This window comes from Aquarana catesbeiana, linkage group LG01 (genome assembly GCF_042186555.1).
Source record: "Aquarana catesbeiana isolate 2022-GZ linkage group LG01, ASM4218655v1, whole genome shotgun sequence".
Classification (NCBI taxonomy): Eukaryota; Metazoa; Chordata; class Amphibia; order Anura; family Ranidae; genus Aquarana; species Aquarana catesbeiana.
Window position 1 is genome coordinate 386,436,922 of NC_133324.1, and position 19,512 is coordinate 386,456,433.

General features: G+C 41.0%; 1 protein-coding gene across 3 annotated transcripts in view; it reads right to left on the minus strand.

Annotated features, from left to right (window-relative positions):
* The window catches only part of PCSK5 (proprotein convertase subtilisin/kexin type 5), a 635,867-nt gene that overhangs the window by 417,188 nt on the left and 199,167 nt on the right, over positions 1 to 19,512 (minus strand). The window lies entirely within an intron of this gene.

Sequence of the window (19,512 nt, forward strand, 5' to 3'; positions counted from 1 at the left end):
TTGCTGGTTCTCACTCTACATATCCCACTGCACCTTTAGAGTAACTTACAATTTAGAGTAACTTACAATTTTACTTTCTCCTTTCTTGGTTGGGGTCCCCCAACGTTCTGTTCTTGGACCTCTTCTATTCTCGATCTACACTGCCTCCCTGGGTCAGCTAATAGCCTCCTATGGGTTCCAATACCATTTTTACGTTGATGACACCCAAATCTATCTCTCTACACCTCAACTCACTCCATCAGTCTCCACACATATCAATAATTTACTAACAGACATAAACTGGATGTCACACCACTTTCTCAAACTCAAACTACCCAAAACCAAGCTCATAATATTTCCTCACCCACGTACCCCATCCCCTGACTTGACAGCGCAACTATTAACCTGTCCCCGCATGCCAAGATACTAGGTGTAATCCTGGACTCTGAACTATCCTTTCAACCCCACATCCAATCAATGTACAAAGCTTGTCGCCTCAGCCACTGAAACATCTCCAAAATAACCCCCCTTCCTAACCCCTTCCTGGTCATTTGTCTCCTCAAATACTGCAACTCCCTCCTCATTGGCTTATCTTTACATCTCCCCTTAGGTCCTTTATGAATGCAGCTGCCAGACTCATGCACCTTACTGGCGGCTCAGCCTCTGCTACCCCACTATGCCGATTCCTCCACTGGCTTCCGCTTGCCCAACTAATTAAATTCAAAATAATAACAACAACTTACAAAGCCATCCACAACTCTGCCCACAGCTACATCACTAACCTATGTTGAACAAACACAAGGAGATTTCCAAGCTCAAACTAACGAGCCAGTGACCAACCGAACTGACCCGTCTAACAATATGCGTTAAGAACAGGGGCTCTGTTCTTAAAGCATATTGTTAGACAGGTCAATTCGGTTGGTTGCTGGCTGGTTGGTAAGTTTGATCTTAAAATCTCCTTGTATTTGTTTGACATAAGTCACCCTTCCAGTGCTCTTTGCTGCAATAGACCAGTTATAGGTGGTGGCAGTGGCCACTTGTTTGTACATCACTGACCTAGTCTCAAAATACCAACCTAATCATTCTCTTCATTCCTTCCAAGACCTCCTGCTCTCTAGCTCCCTTGTCATCTCCTCCCATGCTTGGCTCCAGGACTTCTTCCAAGCCTTCCCCATCCTTTGGAATGCCTTACCCCAATCTGTCTATCTCCTACTCTGTCCACTTTTAGACGATCCCTGAAAACTCTTCTCTTCAGAGAGTTCTACCCTGCGCCCACCTAACAACTGTATTTGCACTTTCTCCATCAGGTCATCCCCCACAGTTATGACCTTTTGTGTCTCTTGACCTGCGCTCTTAAATCATAAGCGCAAATGAGCAGGGCCCTCTGATTCCTACCGTATTAAATTGTATTATAATTGTACTGTCTGCCCTTATGTTGTAAAGCACTGCGTAAATTCTTGGCGCTATATAAATCCTGTATAATACTAATAATAGTGAGTCTAATTTATTCTGTACTCTCTCAAGAAAGATTCACATAAACTTAAACTTAGCTGAGTGGGGTTTGGCTGCTGCAACAACCTTAAAATGAACATTCTCCCCCATTTCTGTACCACATATGCTCTCTATGAAACAAGTCAACCTCTTTTTTCAATCAGTTGCACTCAGCTTTCATATTATTTCTATAGGACCACAATGTGACTATATTTAAGCATTCTTTACTAAATTTACCAGTCATATGGAGGAATAAACCTTCTGAATGTCAAATTATGCTATAGGGCAACAGATCTGACTAGATAAATAGATTGGTTACGTCACTCCACTCTTAAGACTTTGGATGTCTTTAAAACCTGAACATCCCCAATTAACACTTCAGGGCCTTCCGTGATTATCAAGCCCTCTATGCTACAACAACCATCTCACCCTTTCCTTCATCCCCATTCTGAGAGACCCTGAAATCCCACCCGGATTTGAAAATCCCAAACTGACAGCTCTGCAAATATAGGCAAAATTTAAATTTAACAACTCTCTAACCACTCAGGAATGGCTCAATAGGAGAATAGGAACCTTTTACCCAATTAGATTGCACTACAACTCCAAAATTACTCCTCGTACCTTGCAAGGAAGGCACCCACTCATGACATATGAATCCATCTGTAATGCTCAAATAATACACATACAATGTAGGATGGTGACACACCAATACAGACATGCTGCTTCTTTATTGTTAAAAAAGTTGGCATGGCAGTATATATCAGCAATGCAGATCCATCCGATGCATTTTGTGCAATCAAGTGCTTAATCATACAGCAGTATCTAGACATTCAATCCCACTTTTTAACACATGATTACTCTCCTTTTTTCTGGCAAGTAACCAAATTTCAGCAGTAAATTGTCAAGATATCTCAATCTATTAATAAAAATACAGATAGTAACATCCTACTAAATTCATTTAGGTCTCATGCACACTAGACTCTTTTAAATGCCTTTCTCCTAACAGGAGAAAAGCAGTATTAAAACACACCTAAAGCCATGCTTTTCAAACGCGTTTAGGCGCATTTGGAAGTGTCCAGGCATCTCAAGCGTTTTGGGATTCATTTATTCATTGGCCAGAATATTAATTAATCCTAGCCATTGAAATGAATGAATGCTCAAGCACTAAACGTGCCAAGCATTTAGGCGCAGCAAGGTTTTTTTTCTGCCAAAATGCTCTTCTCCTGAACGCAATTTTGGTGCATTCAGATTTCTGCCACTAAATTACCCTACCTCTAAACGCCCGCAAATGCCTATGTGTGCATGAATACATAGGCTAACATAGAGGGGCATGTAGGGGCAAAAAAAAACAAAAACTCAAAACTCAAACACCTGTAAAACAGGCATTTGACAGCTGCAGTGTGCATGAGGCTTTTAATCAATAAGGTCATATTTGACTGAACACTGTATATAATAGACCAAGTATTAGAGATTACTTGCATACTTATATATAAATGAAAAAGAATACATTAATTTTCAAACCCTATATAGGGGGACTGACCTGGAGAATCACTGTCTTGGAGCTTTAAACACACTTTATTACTAGTATACAAGCTTCTAACTTAACCCTCACAAGAGCACACTATATATAAAAAAAAAGAAAAAGAGCAATGATGACAAAATGTAATCCTAAACAAGTAAAAAAAAAATTTTTACTTGCTCACAGATTGTCCATAGCCAACAAATTCCAAGAGCATCAATACAAACTACTCACACATTGGAACAGAGCCCCCCTCCCCTTTATTAAATGTAATAAACACATGCTGGAAATATATATGTATCTGTCCATTCTGCTATTCATTGTACTACCTTCTACACCAACTCAGCATCCTAACTCTTACACCTCAACCATCTCTAAATATAATATATTTATAACTAGACACCTTTTAAACATAGCTAGGGCATGCTTCTGGCCCGATGGAAACAAACAATTTCCCCATCTGCAACACTTTGGTTCTCCAATATTCAAGAAATGTAGCAAATAGAGGATTTATCTACCGTCCTAAAAACACAAAAGGAAAAGTTCAGAGCCACCTAGTTCTCATGGACAAATCATCCAGGCTACCATGACTTCAAGCTTTAAATCTCCACTCACTTGAGCTCTACTATATATCTGCTTCCCTGTTTTACAGGTAGACTCTAGTTTAGGTTCTACCCACTGGCAACATATGATTAAAAAATGTATGCTAATATTCCCACACGTTACTGGAATGAGCTTAAAGGTAGTAGCTGCGGCAGCTACAGCCAGCTGGAGCCTGGAAACATCACAGATCAGTGTACAAATTTGCCAGCACATCATAGATCGTATAACCTCCAAAGCTTTTGGTGAAAAATGATCATATTCATTTTAATGCACTTGTTCATTTCAATGGCGAGAATAAAATTCTGGCCAACAAAATAAATAAATGCCCAAACACCAAACGCTGCTAAACTTGCTTAAGCTGATTTAAAGAAATACAGTCTAAGTGTGCTTTTATTGCTGATTTTCTCCTGTCAGGAGGTACAGCATTTACAATAAACCAGAGTGCATGAGGCTGTAAGGTGGCCTGATTTATTACAGATCGTCCTGAATAAAAAACAAGAGCCTTAAACAGGTTCTTCCTTTCTTTGTATTTCAAATAGTACACTTTTAATTTTCTTTTTTTAATTCTAATTTTTCTATTCGCTTCTGAAAATTGAAAACACAAAGGTATTTATTTGATTGGGTTACATGAACTAAGATCTAATCAGTTTTAGGCATTAACACATGAGGTTTTATAGAAAAAACTATCCTCATCAATTGTGATCTATTCTGTATTCATTATCTAAGTGCAGTACCCAGTATACTACTAAAAAATGCAGATGGTGCATTTCTCAATCAATAAAGATCTCTAAATCAACCACCATAAGAGGCAGACAACAATGTCTAAATAATCTGTTATGTCTTGTAAACGGAGATCAAAATGGACCGAACACCACAAACTCACACAGATGTTTAAAACACCCAACGCCAGGTCCCATATTTCTACACTGATAGTTTCTCTTTAAGTGTATCATTCTAACAAACTTGGTTGATGAACCTGATTTATAGAAATTGCTGGAAACAGATTCTATTTCTCATTTATCCTTAGGCAGTTTAGAAAATAGAACCTTAAATTTGTTTAGTTGCTATGAGCAAGAAGTCCACTTTTCTTTCTGCCAGTTTTCATACATCAGCCAAGATTTGCAGATATGTGTAGATGACAACTACTTTCTTAAGGCTTTTTAGATAAACAATCATGTCACAATGTTCTTCTATTTACTGGATACTTTCTTACAGCATCATTTAAACAAAGGTTGAACAAAATATTGATAGCTACATCATGATTTATCAAACAGTCCTAATACATTTTTGATTACTGCAAACTTAAATGAAATCGGTCATTAAAGAAACTCCAAAACCAAAGCGAAATTCCACCTTTTACAGTTGTCTCCAGAAAAGAAGGTAAAAGGAAATCTCTTGGAGGGAGCACATGACCTGGTAACAACTGTCAAATGTAGCATTTCTCCTAACATTGGGGAGATGCCCTCTAATGTGCCTCCAAGACAATATGTATAGGATAAATCTTCCCAAGAATGACACAGATAGCAATATAAAACAAAATTGGGACAAGCTCCCCTTATTCTATTCAAAATAAAACATTTGGATGAGCTTTCACATTAACCACTTGGGTCCCAGGTGCCATTTTAAAACAGCACAGAGACAGCGGCTATTCATCCCAGTGCTGCAGGAACTGCACCTACCAGCTCCAGCCTGGCATGTAGGCTGGAATTTCCGGCTCTCAGTGACAGCACTGATCTCCTGCTCCTGGACTTCAGATCTTGCTGCCCAAAGCTCCTAATGCCGTGTACACATGGGCGGAATTTTCAGCAACAAAAGTCCGACAGCCTGTCTGACAGACTTTCAACAGACTTTTGGCAGACTTCCGACGGACTTTCTAATAAACGGATTTTCTAACGAACGGACTTGGCTACACACGATCACACCAAAGTCCGACGGATTCATACGTGATGAGGTACACCGGACTAAAATAAGGAAGTTGATAGCCAGTAGCCAATAGCTGCCCTAGCGTCATTTTTTGTCCGTTGGACTAGCATACAAACGAGCGGATTTCTGGGTCCGGCGGAGTTACGACGTAAAGATTTGAAGTATGTTCCAAATCTAAAGTCCATCAGATTTTCAACTGGAAAAGTCCGCTGAAGGTCTGATGAAGCCCACACACGGTTGGATTGTCTGCTGGACTTGGTCCGTTGGACCAGTCCGGTCGAAAAGTCCGACCGTGTGTACGCTGCATAAGAAGCACTTGTAGCAGATAATTTTAACGCCTCTGTGACCATGTAACACATATATGGAGCATCCAGGAAGTGTGCCTTATTCCTGGGCGCCGCATATAAAGTATATGTTTCTGTGTTGTTGTTGGAAGAGCGCTGGATCGCGTGCTTCCAGCACTAAGACCACGCTGTCAGTGACAGCGCTGGGTCTTGTACTAATGACTGGAAATTGGAAGAACTGGCTCTCAATCACATGATAGTATGTGATTGTGACTATCACAGTGATCATTCACTCTACAGCCCATCCCTGTGTTGATTCTCCTATGTGAAGAAGAAAAGATACATAGTATACTTTCCTCCTCCCTAGAGGAGAAGGCTGTACAATGAAAAAAAAAGCAATAATGATCAATCTAGTTTAGTGAGTGTAAGGCTATGTTCACATATATGCAAACTGGATGTGGGTTTCTCTGCATCCAATTTGCATGACAGGCAAGTGTGACCAGCTCTTAATGGAGCCGGTTCACACAGGTTTGGAGCGGCCGCAGTCCAGATTGCAGAAGGGACCTGTGCGTCTTTGGGACCAGTTCAGGTGCAAATTCAGGCAAAAATTCGGACCTGCGTCACACTTGGACCAGTGAACAGACATGCACCGGGCCCAGGCACATATGTGAACCCAGACTCAGTGTCAGTGTAAGTGTTATTTATGGTCAGCATAAGTGTCAATTAGGGTCAGTGTCAGTGCCAGTTAGGGTCTGTGAGGGCTCATGCACACTGAATATTATAAAAATACCAGCTTTAGCTGTCGATTGCTGCATAAAAAACAGAGTTTGGCAGCATTTTTGCACTAGCATTTTTTAGCGTTTGCGTTTTTTAGCAAAACTATATTTCCACAAATGCTTATGGCTCAAAAATGCTCATAATTGCTGAATAGCCATGTTTTTCAGAGTTAAAACACCTCTCCAAACCCACTAGTTCTGGGAGTTTTTTCTATCCAGAAAACGCCCCTGCCAAAAAACTTTGATAAAAGCCTCTGTGTGCACATGGACAGATAGGATAACATGCTAGGGAGTTTACTGGCTGCCAAAAAAAAAAAAAAAATGCCGTAGCCAAAAACAGCAGCTGTAAAAACGTCCAGTGTGCATGAGGCCTTAGTGGCAGGCCTTTCACCATGATTGTAACCTTGTCCTACAGCTGCTTGAGGGGTAACAGGATGATTTTCCCCATTCCCAGAATGATGACTACAGTAAACAATACATTAATACATTACATACAACTCATTAAAAAACATGTCAATTTACCTTCAGTGTTATCCATCACCCCTGAAACCCCCTCTCATCCATCCACAGCTCCACAGCATCTCCAACCCACATCCCTCCTATCCACAGCATTCATCTCTTCACCCCCCCCCTCAATCCACGGCTTCCACTTCAGGACTTCTCTCCATTCACAGCTATCACCTCTGAATATACCCCCGTCTGCTACATTTATCCCAACCCCCACATCCACAGCTCACACTTCTGAGCCCCCCCACCCACCACTCCCACCTCTGAACCCCCCTTCCTCCACAGCTCGCATCTTAACCCCCCCATCCACAGCTTTCACTTATGAATCACCCTTCATCCACAGCTTCCACCTCAAGCCACCCCCTACATCCACAGCTCTCAACTCTGTACCCCCTTCATTCACAGCTCACACCTTCAAAACCTTTTTTTCTCTCCATCCACAGCTCTTACCTCTGCACAACCCCCACCCGCCCCATTTCATCCACAGCTTCCACCTCTGAACCCCCCTCCTCCACCCACAGCACTCACCTCTGAACTCCCCCCTCCTCTACCCACAGCACTCACCTCTAAACCCCCCTCCATCCACAGTTGTCATCTCTGCACCCCCCTCCATCTCCAGCTCTCACCTTTGCAGCCCCCTTATCCTTTATCCACAGCTCTCACCTTTGTTCTCCTCCCACCCGCCACAGCTTTCACCTCCCACCACCCATAATCCATGGCTCACCCGTACTCCACAGCTTAAAATTGTACCCCCCCCATCGCCGTACAACACCTATGGTCTAGTCTAATAGGTGTGCTTTTTTGTAAACAAAGTGCACACACTGACTCGCTTCTCAACCTTTCTTATTGGGCAGCATCAATGAAAAAAATTGTGTTCTATTGTTTCTTGGTCCTACTGCTGGTACAAAGAAAAAAAAGCACCAGCATTTGTGGTATCAGGTAACAGGAGAATGACCTCCCTAAGTTGCAAATTGGGTTTTGAGGTTAGGCTTTGTTTTGATCCTGGTCATGAAGGGGTAAAGCACAATTAAGTTTACATACATTTGGAGTGGCTTTACACTTGCACTGCAACTAAGTACTGAGGCTGAGACATAGTTGCTGTTGAGTCTCTATTCAACATCTCCTGCAGCAATAGAACACATACAATTTTGAGTATATACATATATATATATATATATATATATATATATATATATATATATATATATACACATATATAATATATATATATATATATATATATATATATATATATATATATATATATATATATCTATATATATATATATAGATATATATATATCTATATATATATATAGATATATATATATATCTATATATATATATATAGAAGGTGTGCTTGTGCGTTCACATTTCAAGACCCATGAGTGCCGCTCTCTCTTTTGGATTATATGTACTACAGTTTTTGCCACGCACCCGGACTCATTTTTTATCTCTGATGTGTGCAGTGGCAAGTATTGGATATTATATATATATTACACATAAAATAAATAAAAAACAAAACCTTCCCCATATTAATCCAAAGGTTCCAACAATGACATGGATGATCTGAATGAAATATGTGTTTACTGCACAAGCTTCAAATGTTCACAAAAATGAATGCATCATTTGGAATTTTAGTAATTGTAGACCTGTGAAACTGTTGCTGTTCTTGCCAGCCTCACCTTATTTTTTCTTAATATTATACTAACAGTTTAGGCAAAGTTTTTTGTCTGTGTGCTGCAATGTAGTATTGAAACTGGAAAAAAGCTCTCTAAAAAAAGAAAAACATTCTGCTATGTTACACAAACATCACACTTGTGTGGTGTAATCTTAATCAACAGACTTTGATGGGTATTTTTTGGATTAAATATCTGGTGGTGCACAAGTCATATAATATATTTTTCAATTTTCCAAGATTTCTTTCCAAAAAACCCAAATGGGCCCTTTTACAGGAGTGTGTTTCATTTTTAACTTGCTAAAAAAACACAGGAAAAATGTTTCCCTTTAAATCCTATGGGACTTTTCACACCTCTGCGCCGTGGGTGCTGTGGTTCTTGAAAAGTCCTGGTTGCAGCATCTTTTGTTCGGTTTCCAAAACCACTCCAAAAACGCACCTGTGTTGTGTTTTTGGTGTGTTTTTTCAGTCACATGTCCAAGTTTCACAGATCCGTGCTGGAAAATAAGTACCCAGAAATCGCACCAGAAACCCACTGGAAACACGTCAAAAATACAGCAAAAAAGCCATATGCATTTTTGATGCAATTATGATCATTTTTAATGCAACAGTTTAGCGTAAGAGCAGTCTAAAGCCTCATACACATGATAGGACTTTGTACAAACTTTCCCGTGGATTTTTGTACAAAGAGCGTTGGCCATAAGCTTGTATTGCATACACACGGCAGAACTTTTTCAGCCAACTTTCACCAAATCACGTGGTTTTTCAACTCTTTACTACCACCCTTTGGTCAACTGTATTGTCTGATATTGTGTCAATCTTGCTGCTTTTATCGGCGAGATTGACACCTTGCGAGCCGGGTTCACACTGGTGCGGGGATCCGACTTGGATCCCCGCCAATGCCAGGCACTGTGTTTGGTATGAATCATGAGGGGCAACTCCACGCCAAATTTTAAATTAAAAAATGGCATGGGTTCCCCTCCAGGAGCATACCAGGCCCTTAGGTCTGGTATGGATTTTAAGGGGAACCCCCTACGCTGAAAAAACGGCGTGGGGGTCCTCCCAAAATTCATACCACACCCTTATCCGAGCACGCAGCCCGGCCAGTCAGGAAAGGGGTTGGGGATGAGCGAGCGCCCTCCCTCCTGAGCCGTACCAGGCCGCATGCCCTCAACATGTAGGCATGGGGCGTGGTCACCGGGTGATGTCATCCGATGACCCCGCCCTCTTATGAAGTCACAGTCCCGAGGCATGCTGGGACTGGGACGTCATAAGGGGGCGGGGTCATCAGATGGCATCACCCAGTGACCACGCCCCATGCCTATATAAGTCATCGTGAGGCGCTCACACAGCTTTACAGCAGGAGAGAGCGTAGAAGACGAGAAGAAGACCGGGCCACCGCTAGAAATAGAGCGGCAAAAAAGCAGAAGATAGCGGAGGAGCCCGGCAGAAGAACCGGACACTGGGAGAAGAGGCTGGAGAGAGAGGAGAAGAACCGGACATCGGGAGAAGAGGCCGGAGAGAGCGGAGAAGAATCGGACATCGGTAGAAGAGGCCGGAGAGACCCCCCAAGTCGGAAGAAGACCCCTGAAGTTGGAAGAAGACCCCCGGAGCTGCCTAATAAATTACTAGTAGTGTGTTTTTTTATTGACACTTTTTCCCCTAGGTGAATGGGTAGGGGTACAATGTACCCCATACTCATTTACATAGGGTGGGGGGCTGGGATCTGGGGACCCCCTTATTAAAGGGGGCTCCCGGATTCCAATAAGCCGCCCGCCCGCAGACCCTGACAACCAACGGCCAGGGTTGTCGGGAAGAGGCCCTTGTCCTCATCAACATGGGGACAAGGCGCTTTGGGGTGGGGGGCCGCAGGTTGCCCCCCTCCCCCAAAGCACTCACCCCCCCATGTTGAGGGCATGCGGCCTGGTACGGTTCGGGGGGGGCGCTCGCTTGTCCCCACCCCCTTTCCTGACCGGCAGGGCTGCATGCTCGGATCAGGGTCTGGTATGGATTCTGGGGGGACCCCCACACTGTTTTTTCGGCGTAGGGGGTTCCCCTTAAAATCCATACCAGACCTAAGGGAATTCCCTCTCGCAGTGCAAAATGTACAGTACCCTGTCGCCGAGAACCAGCGCGATGGGATCGTGCTGGATACATTCTCGCGGCTGTGTACTGTAGTTTGTACAAAAGTCCGATGGTTTTGTGTACACACGATCGGACTTTGCTCCATCGTACTTTTGTTGGCGGAAAGTTTGTGCGTTCGCACAGCCAACAAAAGTCCGATGAAAACAGAAAAAGTTTGTCCGATGGAGCGTACACATGGTCGGATGTTGCTCCAAAACAGTTAATTTGCATGTTTTTTGTCAAAAAGTCCGATCGTGTGTACGGGCCTTAAGAGGTAAAAAATATGTTTGTATAAATTTGCTAGCAAATTACAGTCCTCTCTGTGCAAAAATAAAAATGATATACAACACATTAGGATGGGATACAAATGCTAAAGGGCATAATGTGCGGAAATGAGAAGAACGCTCTGGGAGTCAGGGGGATTAAGAGAGAAAAAGGCCCTGGTACTCACGTGGTTAAAATCAAACTGCAAACCGCCAGAAAAAAAGTTGTATTTGTAGTATGATTCTCTACATTAACAAAGGTTTACAAAGGTGCCGAATTGATGTTGTATATGTGCATATTCATAAAAAGTGATATAAAGTGATATCGGAGGAATTTTTCTTCACTTGACAATGTACATGTACAGAGGGATGTTATAAATAAAGAAAAAGTGTCTGGAAGGTGGTCGAACCTCGAGAGGAAACATGTTTAAACAAAATAAGCCTTTGCCTGAGAAACTCCAAATAGAAGAGCGTGTGCTTCATTTCACTGAAGTCCTTTTATTGTTTATAATGGAGAGGAACAAGTTCCCAGGCTTTTTAAATTACAGTCTAAAGAGACACAGGGCTAAAAGGTTGTGCATTTGTTCTTTGTGTTACTGTCAGGATGATAAAGTAGGCTGAAAGACTACAAGAAACCTTGGTTACACAAAATTTAGCATTATTAAGAAAAGTGTCATGGGTATACTCATACCTGGGGGATAAGCTATTTTGGCAACAACTAGGCAAATCATACATGGTCCACTGAACCACAGCCACCCAAGCCTTGCGGTACTAGTCTTCATACCCTACATTACAATTTGTTCATGTTACTGAAACAAACATTTTAATTTAGTGTTTTTGTTTTTTTTTTAAATGTTGTGCAGTTAATATAGTTTAATTTTAATATAGTGCAATTATGTGGAAAACCCATATAAAAAACATATTTCAATATAGTTTTTTTTAGTAACTGTATCCTTGATGGGCAGATTGCCATTCTCTATTTGTCCAATGACCATTGTTATTAGGATTAAAGTGAAGGAAATCCAAAATAGTTGTCACTTGTACAGGAATAGAGGGGAAATCCTCCAATGGTAACACTTTGGTGACAACTAACAGGATATATTCTTTGGAAAGATATCCTCTTGGTGGTGTGTCTACAGGACAGAGGGTGGAGGAAATTATATCCAAAGGGACTCATATGACAGAAAGTGACAGAAGGTTTATTAATCCACTATACTACCCAAAACGAAAAAGTTTCATCTGTAGATAACTTTTTTTTTTACGTGGAGTAGGGCATGGTTTGACCTTCCACCATGATTGTAATCTTGTCTTACTGCTGCTTGAGGGGTAGCAGTGTGATTTTCCCCCATTCCCAGAATGATGAAAATAGTATGAACTGGACTTTTCACAAAAGCTATTGTTGAAACTGATTGAATGAATTCACCATGGAAAATACTAGAATAATAGATTATATATGGAGAGAGTCATACAGCATTTATTCCTCTTTTGCTCTCCAGCAGATTTACAATGACAATACAGAACTCACTAAAGGTTGGTACACGCTGGGTTGCATGAAAAAAAAAAAACTGACAGCTCCGGTCGTAGCCACTGTACTAACCATCCAACATTAGTACAGCGATCTCCCCCTCTGAGCTGTTGTGTTCTGACAGGGAGACGGCCACCCCGCCAAAACACTCCGTTCAGCGCACTCTGCCATTGGCTGAGAGTGCTGATCAGGAGTGGGTCGGCTGCTGATTTTCCAGCATGCATGTCCGTCAAAAGCCGGCTGTCAGACAGACTGACATACACACGGGCCGAATGTCAGCTGTTTGTATTGTACTGACAAATGTCTCCCAACATTCAGCCTGTGTGTACCCAGCTTTAGGTTGAATACAATCATAGTATAACCAAGGGAAAATCTCCCTGGCAGGTACAGGACAGAAGTAAAGAACTGATAAATACTGAACACTGATCCATTCCACCCACAATGGAATATTGAGTGAAGCTGTTCTTTAAGACCACCACCCATCATCTATGGCTCATCTGTATTCCACAGCTTAAAATTGTACCCCACTTCCCCTTCACCTTCGAACAACACCTATGGCCAGCACAGCTCTAATATGTGGGCTTTTTTTGTAAACACAGCGCACACACTGACTGCTCAGCCTTTCTCATTGGGCAGCATCAGCAAAAATAAACATGATGGGTAGCCTCGAAACTTTCAGATATTATATGAAAATTGTATGGCTTTATACAGCATGTCTACAAACAATATCCTAATAATTTGGGTTTATTAAACCCGACCCACTATTTATACACTCACATGCTCACGTGTGTCAAAGACAGCATATTTGAAAAGAAAGAGCAACTGCTTCACACTTTCTTTACAAAAAAAAACAAACACTTAGAATCCTTAGTTCTGTGTTGTATTTAAATGTATAAATTAAAGACTGTATGTATACACAGACAATAAAACCTTGGTTTACCCAAAACCATTAGATTCTTTTAAAATTTGATTTCTCTTGAATTATTTTTAAAGTGTACAAAACACAAGAGAGTTTTATTACATTAACAGATGTTAATATTTCCATTGCACTACAATACATTTGTTGTCCAGAATTCGAATCATATAGTGTCTTGCAAATTCTTCATTTGAATTTTTGGCCGTAGTACCAGAGAATTATGTTGTTCACTTTGCAAGGGAGTTTACACTTTGCAAGGGAATTTTCCCTTTGCTTAGTAAATAAGGTAAGGTTCTGATGACTTCTATCTTCCAATTATGTGCAAGTGAAAATACTGGTAAGGGGTGCTTAAAAAAATAATAGCAGGAGGAAGTGAAGTTCCTCCATGGAACATAATACAATGATATTCCCGCGCTACCAAATGTGTGCATTTTTTAACAATATGCTGCAACACTGAAGGAAATATCAGAACCCAGAAAATATATAAAGTGAAAGCGCAGCACTCACTTTATATATCCTCCATAGAACAGTTAGATTTTCTGCTTATTTTCACTACTGATGTCAAAACACATACAGCTGTGGGGTTTTGCAAGTCATGTTCACCAGAATTCAGCAAGATGAATTTTGCGAGTAAGCAGAAAGAGGCCACAGGATCGAGCCAATATAAACTTATAAAAGCAATGTAAGGGACCCCATCCAACACACTGTACTCATCATGTTGTACACTGCATTGTTGCACCCTAGGTTCTGTGTAGCACATTATATAGACCTATTCCTTTTACTCTATATGCTATGTTTTTAAGTTTTTATTTTGTCAACAGCTGCTTGTTGCTGTGCAGTTTTCAAATAATAATTTTCCCCTTTAAGGTAGGCTCAGAGAAGGTGTTAGCTCTCTGTGTATATTCTTTTTTGTAGGTAAAAGGACTGAAGACTATGTACTGTGTATAGGCTCAGACTCCTTTAAGCTATGCTGCTTTAAGCTCATGCTCCTTTAAGCCATACCCAATATTCGGTGATATTTAGCTATGATTATTTTCAGCACGCCATGTGCTGTATGTTTTCTCCATCCCAAAAGTGTCAATCTTTCTCAAGTTCCAGAGTTGGAAAGTATGTTGAAGGTAGAAAAATGCTGTATATTAGAAATTTGGCAGTGGGGGGGGGGGGGATAAGGGTTTTTACATCTTAATGCTGCTGATGTTCTGTGGCTTCTTTAACCTCCCTGGCGGTATGATTATTTCAGATTTTAGGTGCTGAAAGCGGTACCATTATTTTGCACAGAAATTTGGCGTTTTATATTAAAGGCCTGTAATTCTTAGAAATAATTCACTTAAATCTGTCCAAGCAAGAATCTAGTAGACATCCCGGGTATGATAAAGTTTGAAAAACTTAATCAAAAATTATAATATAATAAATAACTATAAATAATTATACCGAATAATAATATAATATTAATAAAAATTATTCAATAATGTAAACAAATCAAAAACACTGAAATTTGCTCAGTTGCGGAATTGTCGCTGTCATTACTTTTACGTTTGATGACGGATTTCCCCACAAATCACTATCACTCAATTCTGCGAGTGATTCTAATTTATTATCGCTGTTTTCTAGCTGGTCTAAAACCACTTTTAATGTAAAGGGACGGTTTTGGTTGCTATGGACAATCTCCAGTTTCCAGGCAGAAAGAACAGTTTTTATAATATAAAACTGCATGCAGGACATTGGACAAACCACTAGGGGACAAAAGGGGATGTGTAATTATTTGATACAGTGCTGTAATCTGTAAAATTACAGTATACTGTATCTATACTGTGTGTTTCACTTTTTAAATTTGGCGCCGAACTCCCTGTGTGTCGCAAAGCTCGCAGGGAACGGAGCTCGGCACTGTGAATCGAGCGAGACACGGCGGCTCGCAGATCACAGCGGGGAGACATCGCAGGATCCAGGGGACAAGGTAAGTATCCTCTACATGGATCCTGCGATGCGATCCCGAGTCTGGCTCTGGGATACCGCTTTTGTTATTGAAAATCCACCCCGAGCCAGACTCGGGAATACCGCCAGGGGGGTTAAAGTGGTTCTAAAGGCAGAAGGTTTTTTATCTTAATGCAGTCTGTGCTTTGGAATAAAAAAACCTTCTGTGTGCAGCAGCCCCCCCCCCCCAATACTTACTTGAGCCCCATCTCGATCCAGCGATGTTGCACAAGAGACTCAGCTGTCCGGGACTCTCCCTCCTGATTGGCTGAGACACAACAGCGGGCGCTATTGGCTTTGCTGCTGTCAATCAAAGTCAGTATGTGTTTGTTTTTCTTTTTTTTCTTTTTCCTTTGCCTAGGAGATTGTGTTTTTTTTGTTTTTTTTTTAACATTTTTTTTAACATTTTAACATTTTGCTAAAACATTTGTGAATCAGTACTGCTTGGACTTTGAAGAAGGGGACATACCCCGAAAGCTTGTCCTGAAAAATTATATGTTGCAAATAAAAAAAGTATCACGAACAGTACTCAATTTTCTCTGTCACAATTGCACTAATATGGCGACAATCACATCAAGTATAATTGCAGGCATGTTTTTTTTACATTCAGCTGTCAGCAGGGAGCAGCTGATGAGTCATCCGTTGTTAAGGACGTGAGGGCCGGCTTTCCGACCCGCTCCTCATCAATAAACTAAACCCCCACACTGTTTTTTGACAAATACTGCATGTGATACTGCTAGCAAAACCCTGGTGATAAATACTGCACATTTTTTTACTCTGTTCCATTTGTGAATTGGGCTTAAGAGCTTACTGCAAGGTTTTAAAAAGATATTTACCAGCTAATTTTTAATTTTGCGGTAAATACTGCATAATCATTATTTTTATGTGAATTTGACTTTATTTACCTCATGCGATAATTTATGCAAATAAGTCACGTGTGTTATCGCATATGGTAAACGTTAGTGAATGGACACCATTGACTGGTGACAGTATGTGAAAAATAAATACATTTTGATTACATTTTTTAACCATTTTTTTTCTACATTTTTTTTTTTACATTTCATGAGAATAGTTCAGTCTTTTTTACACTGTAATTGCTGCTACAATGATTATCACAGTGACAGCAATCCTTTAAACTGTCATGCATGGGTTACATTCATAACAGCTGGACTTATTTTTGACATGATGTGATTGGCTACAATTAATCAAATGGTACAGGGTGCTGTGATTGGCTCAGGTACCATGTGATAGCTGTGGGCCAATCATGGCATCACTCTACAGGAATCACAGCTGTTACAAATAAAATTAATTCATAACAGCTTTGCTGAGATTGTGATCATGTGATTGCAAAGCAATCACATGATCCCCCGGGCGCTCAAGGTTGGGTACCGGGAACCATAATCCGCCATGTCCTGTAGACACAGTGGTTATGGGAGCTCAGTGCTGTGTGCCCCAGGGGGCGTGCCCATGTGCATGTGCCAGGCAGCGTATATTTACATTGCTGAGCCTGGCCGTGCTGCCCATCCACAGTAAAAGTACTGTGGGCGGGCAGAAAATGGTTCAAATTATCTGCCGTTTGCTTAGATTAGAGAGCTACCAAGTGTCTGCTTCTATAGAAAAAAATGGAGACATTTTGTGATTTTAATTCTCATGAAATTTGGAGAATAATTTCTCCACAATGCCTATAGATACATTGGTCAGTGAGGGTTTTTTTTAAGTGCTTCCTGCTTGGGCAGAATTAATCAATATTTGTGTAAAGTAATGTGCAAAGTCTGGACACAAGTTCACTTTATTTAAATGTGGCATGAAGTCAAATCGATCACTGAATGTCAACACACTGGTCCATATCATTTGAAGATCCTCATCTGCTCTTAGTCATTCATTCACAACTTCTAAGATTGTCTAAGATTGTCTTTCTGCTGTCACAAGACCATACACATCATATCTTCCGGTACCAGAAAGCAGTGATCAGAAGCTGCAAATCAGGACAGTCGCCCTGTCTTGTTGCCACCCATTGCATTGTAATCTCATGACGTTGATGCTAGAACATTTCGGGAACATGTAAGAAGAAATTGGGGAACCTGATAAGGCTCTATGGCAGCAAAATTGAAGTGTCCATGTCTGCAAAAAAGCAATATGGGTACTGCAAGAAAACATCCCCACAGGACAGACGAGAAGGAAGAAGAGTTGGGACCCAGACTGTCACATCACTGATGTTATTGATAAGTAATTGGAGATTATAGTTAAACTGTATATATATATATATATATATATATATACACACAGTGGGGACGGAAAGTATTCAGACCCACTTAAATTTTTCACTCTTTGTTATATTGCAGCCATTCACTAAAATCATTTAAGTTCATTTTTTTTCCTCATTAATGTACACACAGCGCCCCATATTGACAGAAAAACACAGAATTGTCGACATTTTTGCAGATTTATTAAAAAAGAAAAACTGAAATATCACATGGTCCTAAGTATTCAGACCCTTTGCTGTGACACTCATATATTTAACTCAGGTGCTGTCCATTTCTTCTGACCATCCTTGAGATGGCTCTGCACCTTCATTTGAGTCCAGCTGTGTTTGATTATACTTATTGGACTTGATTAGGAAAGCCACACCTGTCTATATAAGACCTTACAGCTCACAGTGCATGTCAGAGCAAATGAGAATAATGAGGTCAAAGGAACTGCCTGAAGAGCTCAGAGACAGAATTGTGGCAAGGCACAGATCTGGCCAAGGTTACAAAAAAATTTCTGATGCACTTAAGGTTCCTAAGAGCACAGTGGCCTCCATAATCCTTAAATGGAAGACCAGAAACCTTCCTAAAGCTGGCCGTCCGGCCAAACTGAGCTATCAGGGGAGAAGAGCCTTGGTGAGAGAGGTAAAGAAGAACCCAAAGATCACTGTGGCTGAGCTCCAAAGATGCAGTTGGGAGATGGGAGAAAGTTGTAGAAAGTCAACCATCACTGCAGCCCTCCACCAGTCGGGGCTTTATGGCAGAATGGCCCAACGGAAGCCTCTCCTCAGTGCAAGACAGATGAAAGCCTGCATGGAGTTTGCTAAAAAAACACCTAAAGGACGCCAAGATGGTGAGAAATAAGATTCTTTGGTCTGATGAGACCAAGATAGAACTTTATGGCCTTATGTGTGGATAAAACCAGGCACTGCTCATCACCTGTCCAATATAATCCCAACAGTGAAGCATGGTGGTGGCAGCATCATGCTGTGGGGGTGTTTTTCAGCTGCAGGGACAGGATGACTGGTTGCAATCGAGGAAAAGATGAATGCGGCCAAGTACAGGGATATCCTGGATGAAAACCTTCTCCAGAGTGCTCAGGACCTCAGACTGGGCCGAAGGTTTACCTTCCAACAAAACAATGACCCTAAGCACACAGCTAAAATAACAAAGGAGTGGCTTCACAACAACTCCGTGACTGTTCTTGAATGGCCCAGCCAGAGCCCTGACTTAAACCAAATTGAGCATCTCTGGAGAGACCTAAAAATGTCTCTCCCCCAACGTTTACCATCCAACCTGACAGAACTGGAGAGGATCTGCAAGGATGAATGGCAGAGTATTCCCAAATCCAGGTGTGAAAAACTTGTTGCATCTTTCCCAAAAAGACTCATGGCTGTATTAGATCAAAAGGGTGCTTCTACTAAATACTGAGCAAGGGGTCTGAATACTTAGGACCATGTGATATTTCTGTTTTTCTTTTTTAATAAATCTGCAAAAATGTCAACAATTTTGTGTTTTTCTGTCAATATGGGGCGCTGTGTGTACATTAATGAGGAAAAAAAAATGAACTTAAATGATTTTAGCAAATGGCTGCAATATAACAAAGAGTGAAAAATGTAAGGGGGTCTGAATACTTTCTGTCCCCACTGTATATATATTGTGTGTAAAGGGAGAGACTGCTATTATTTTAAAGAGTTTGCCTAACAT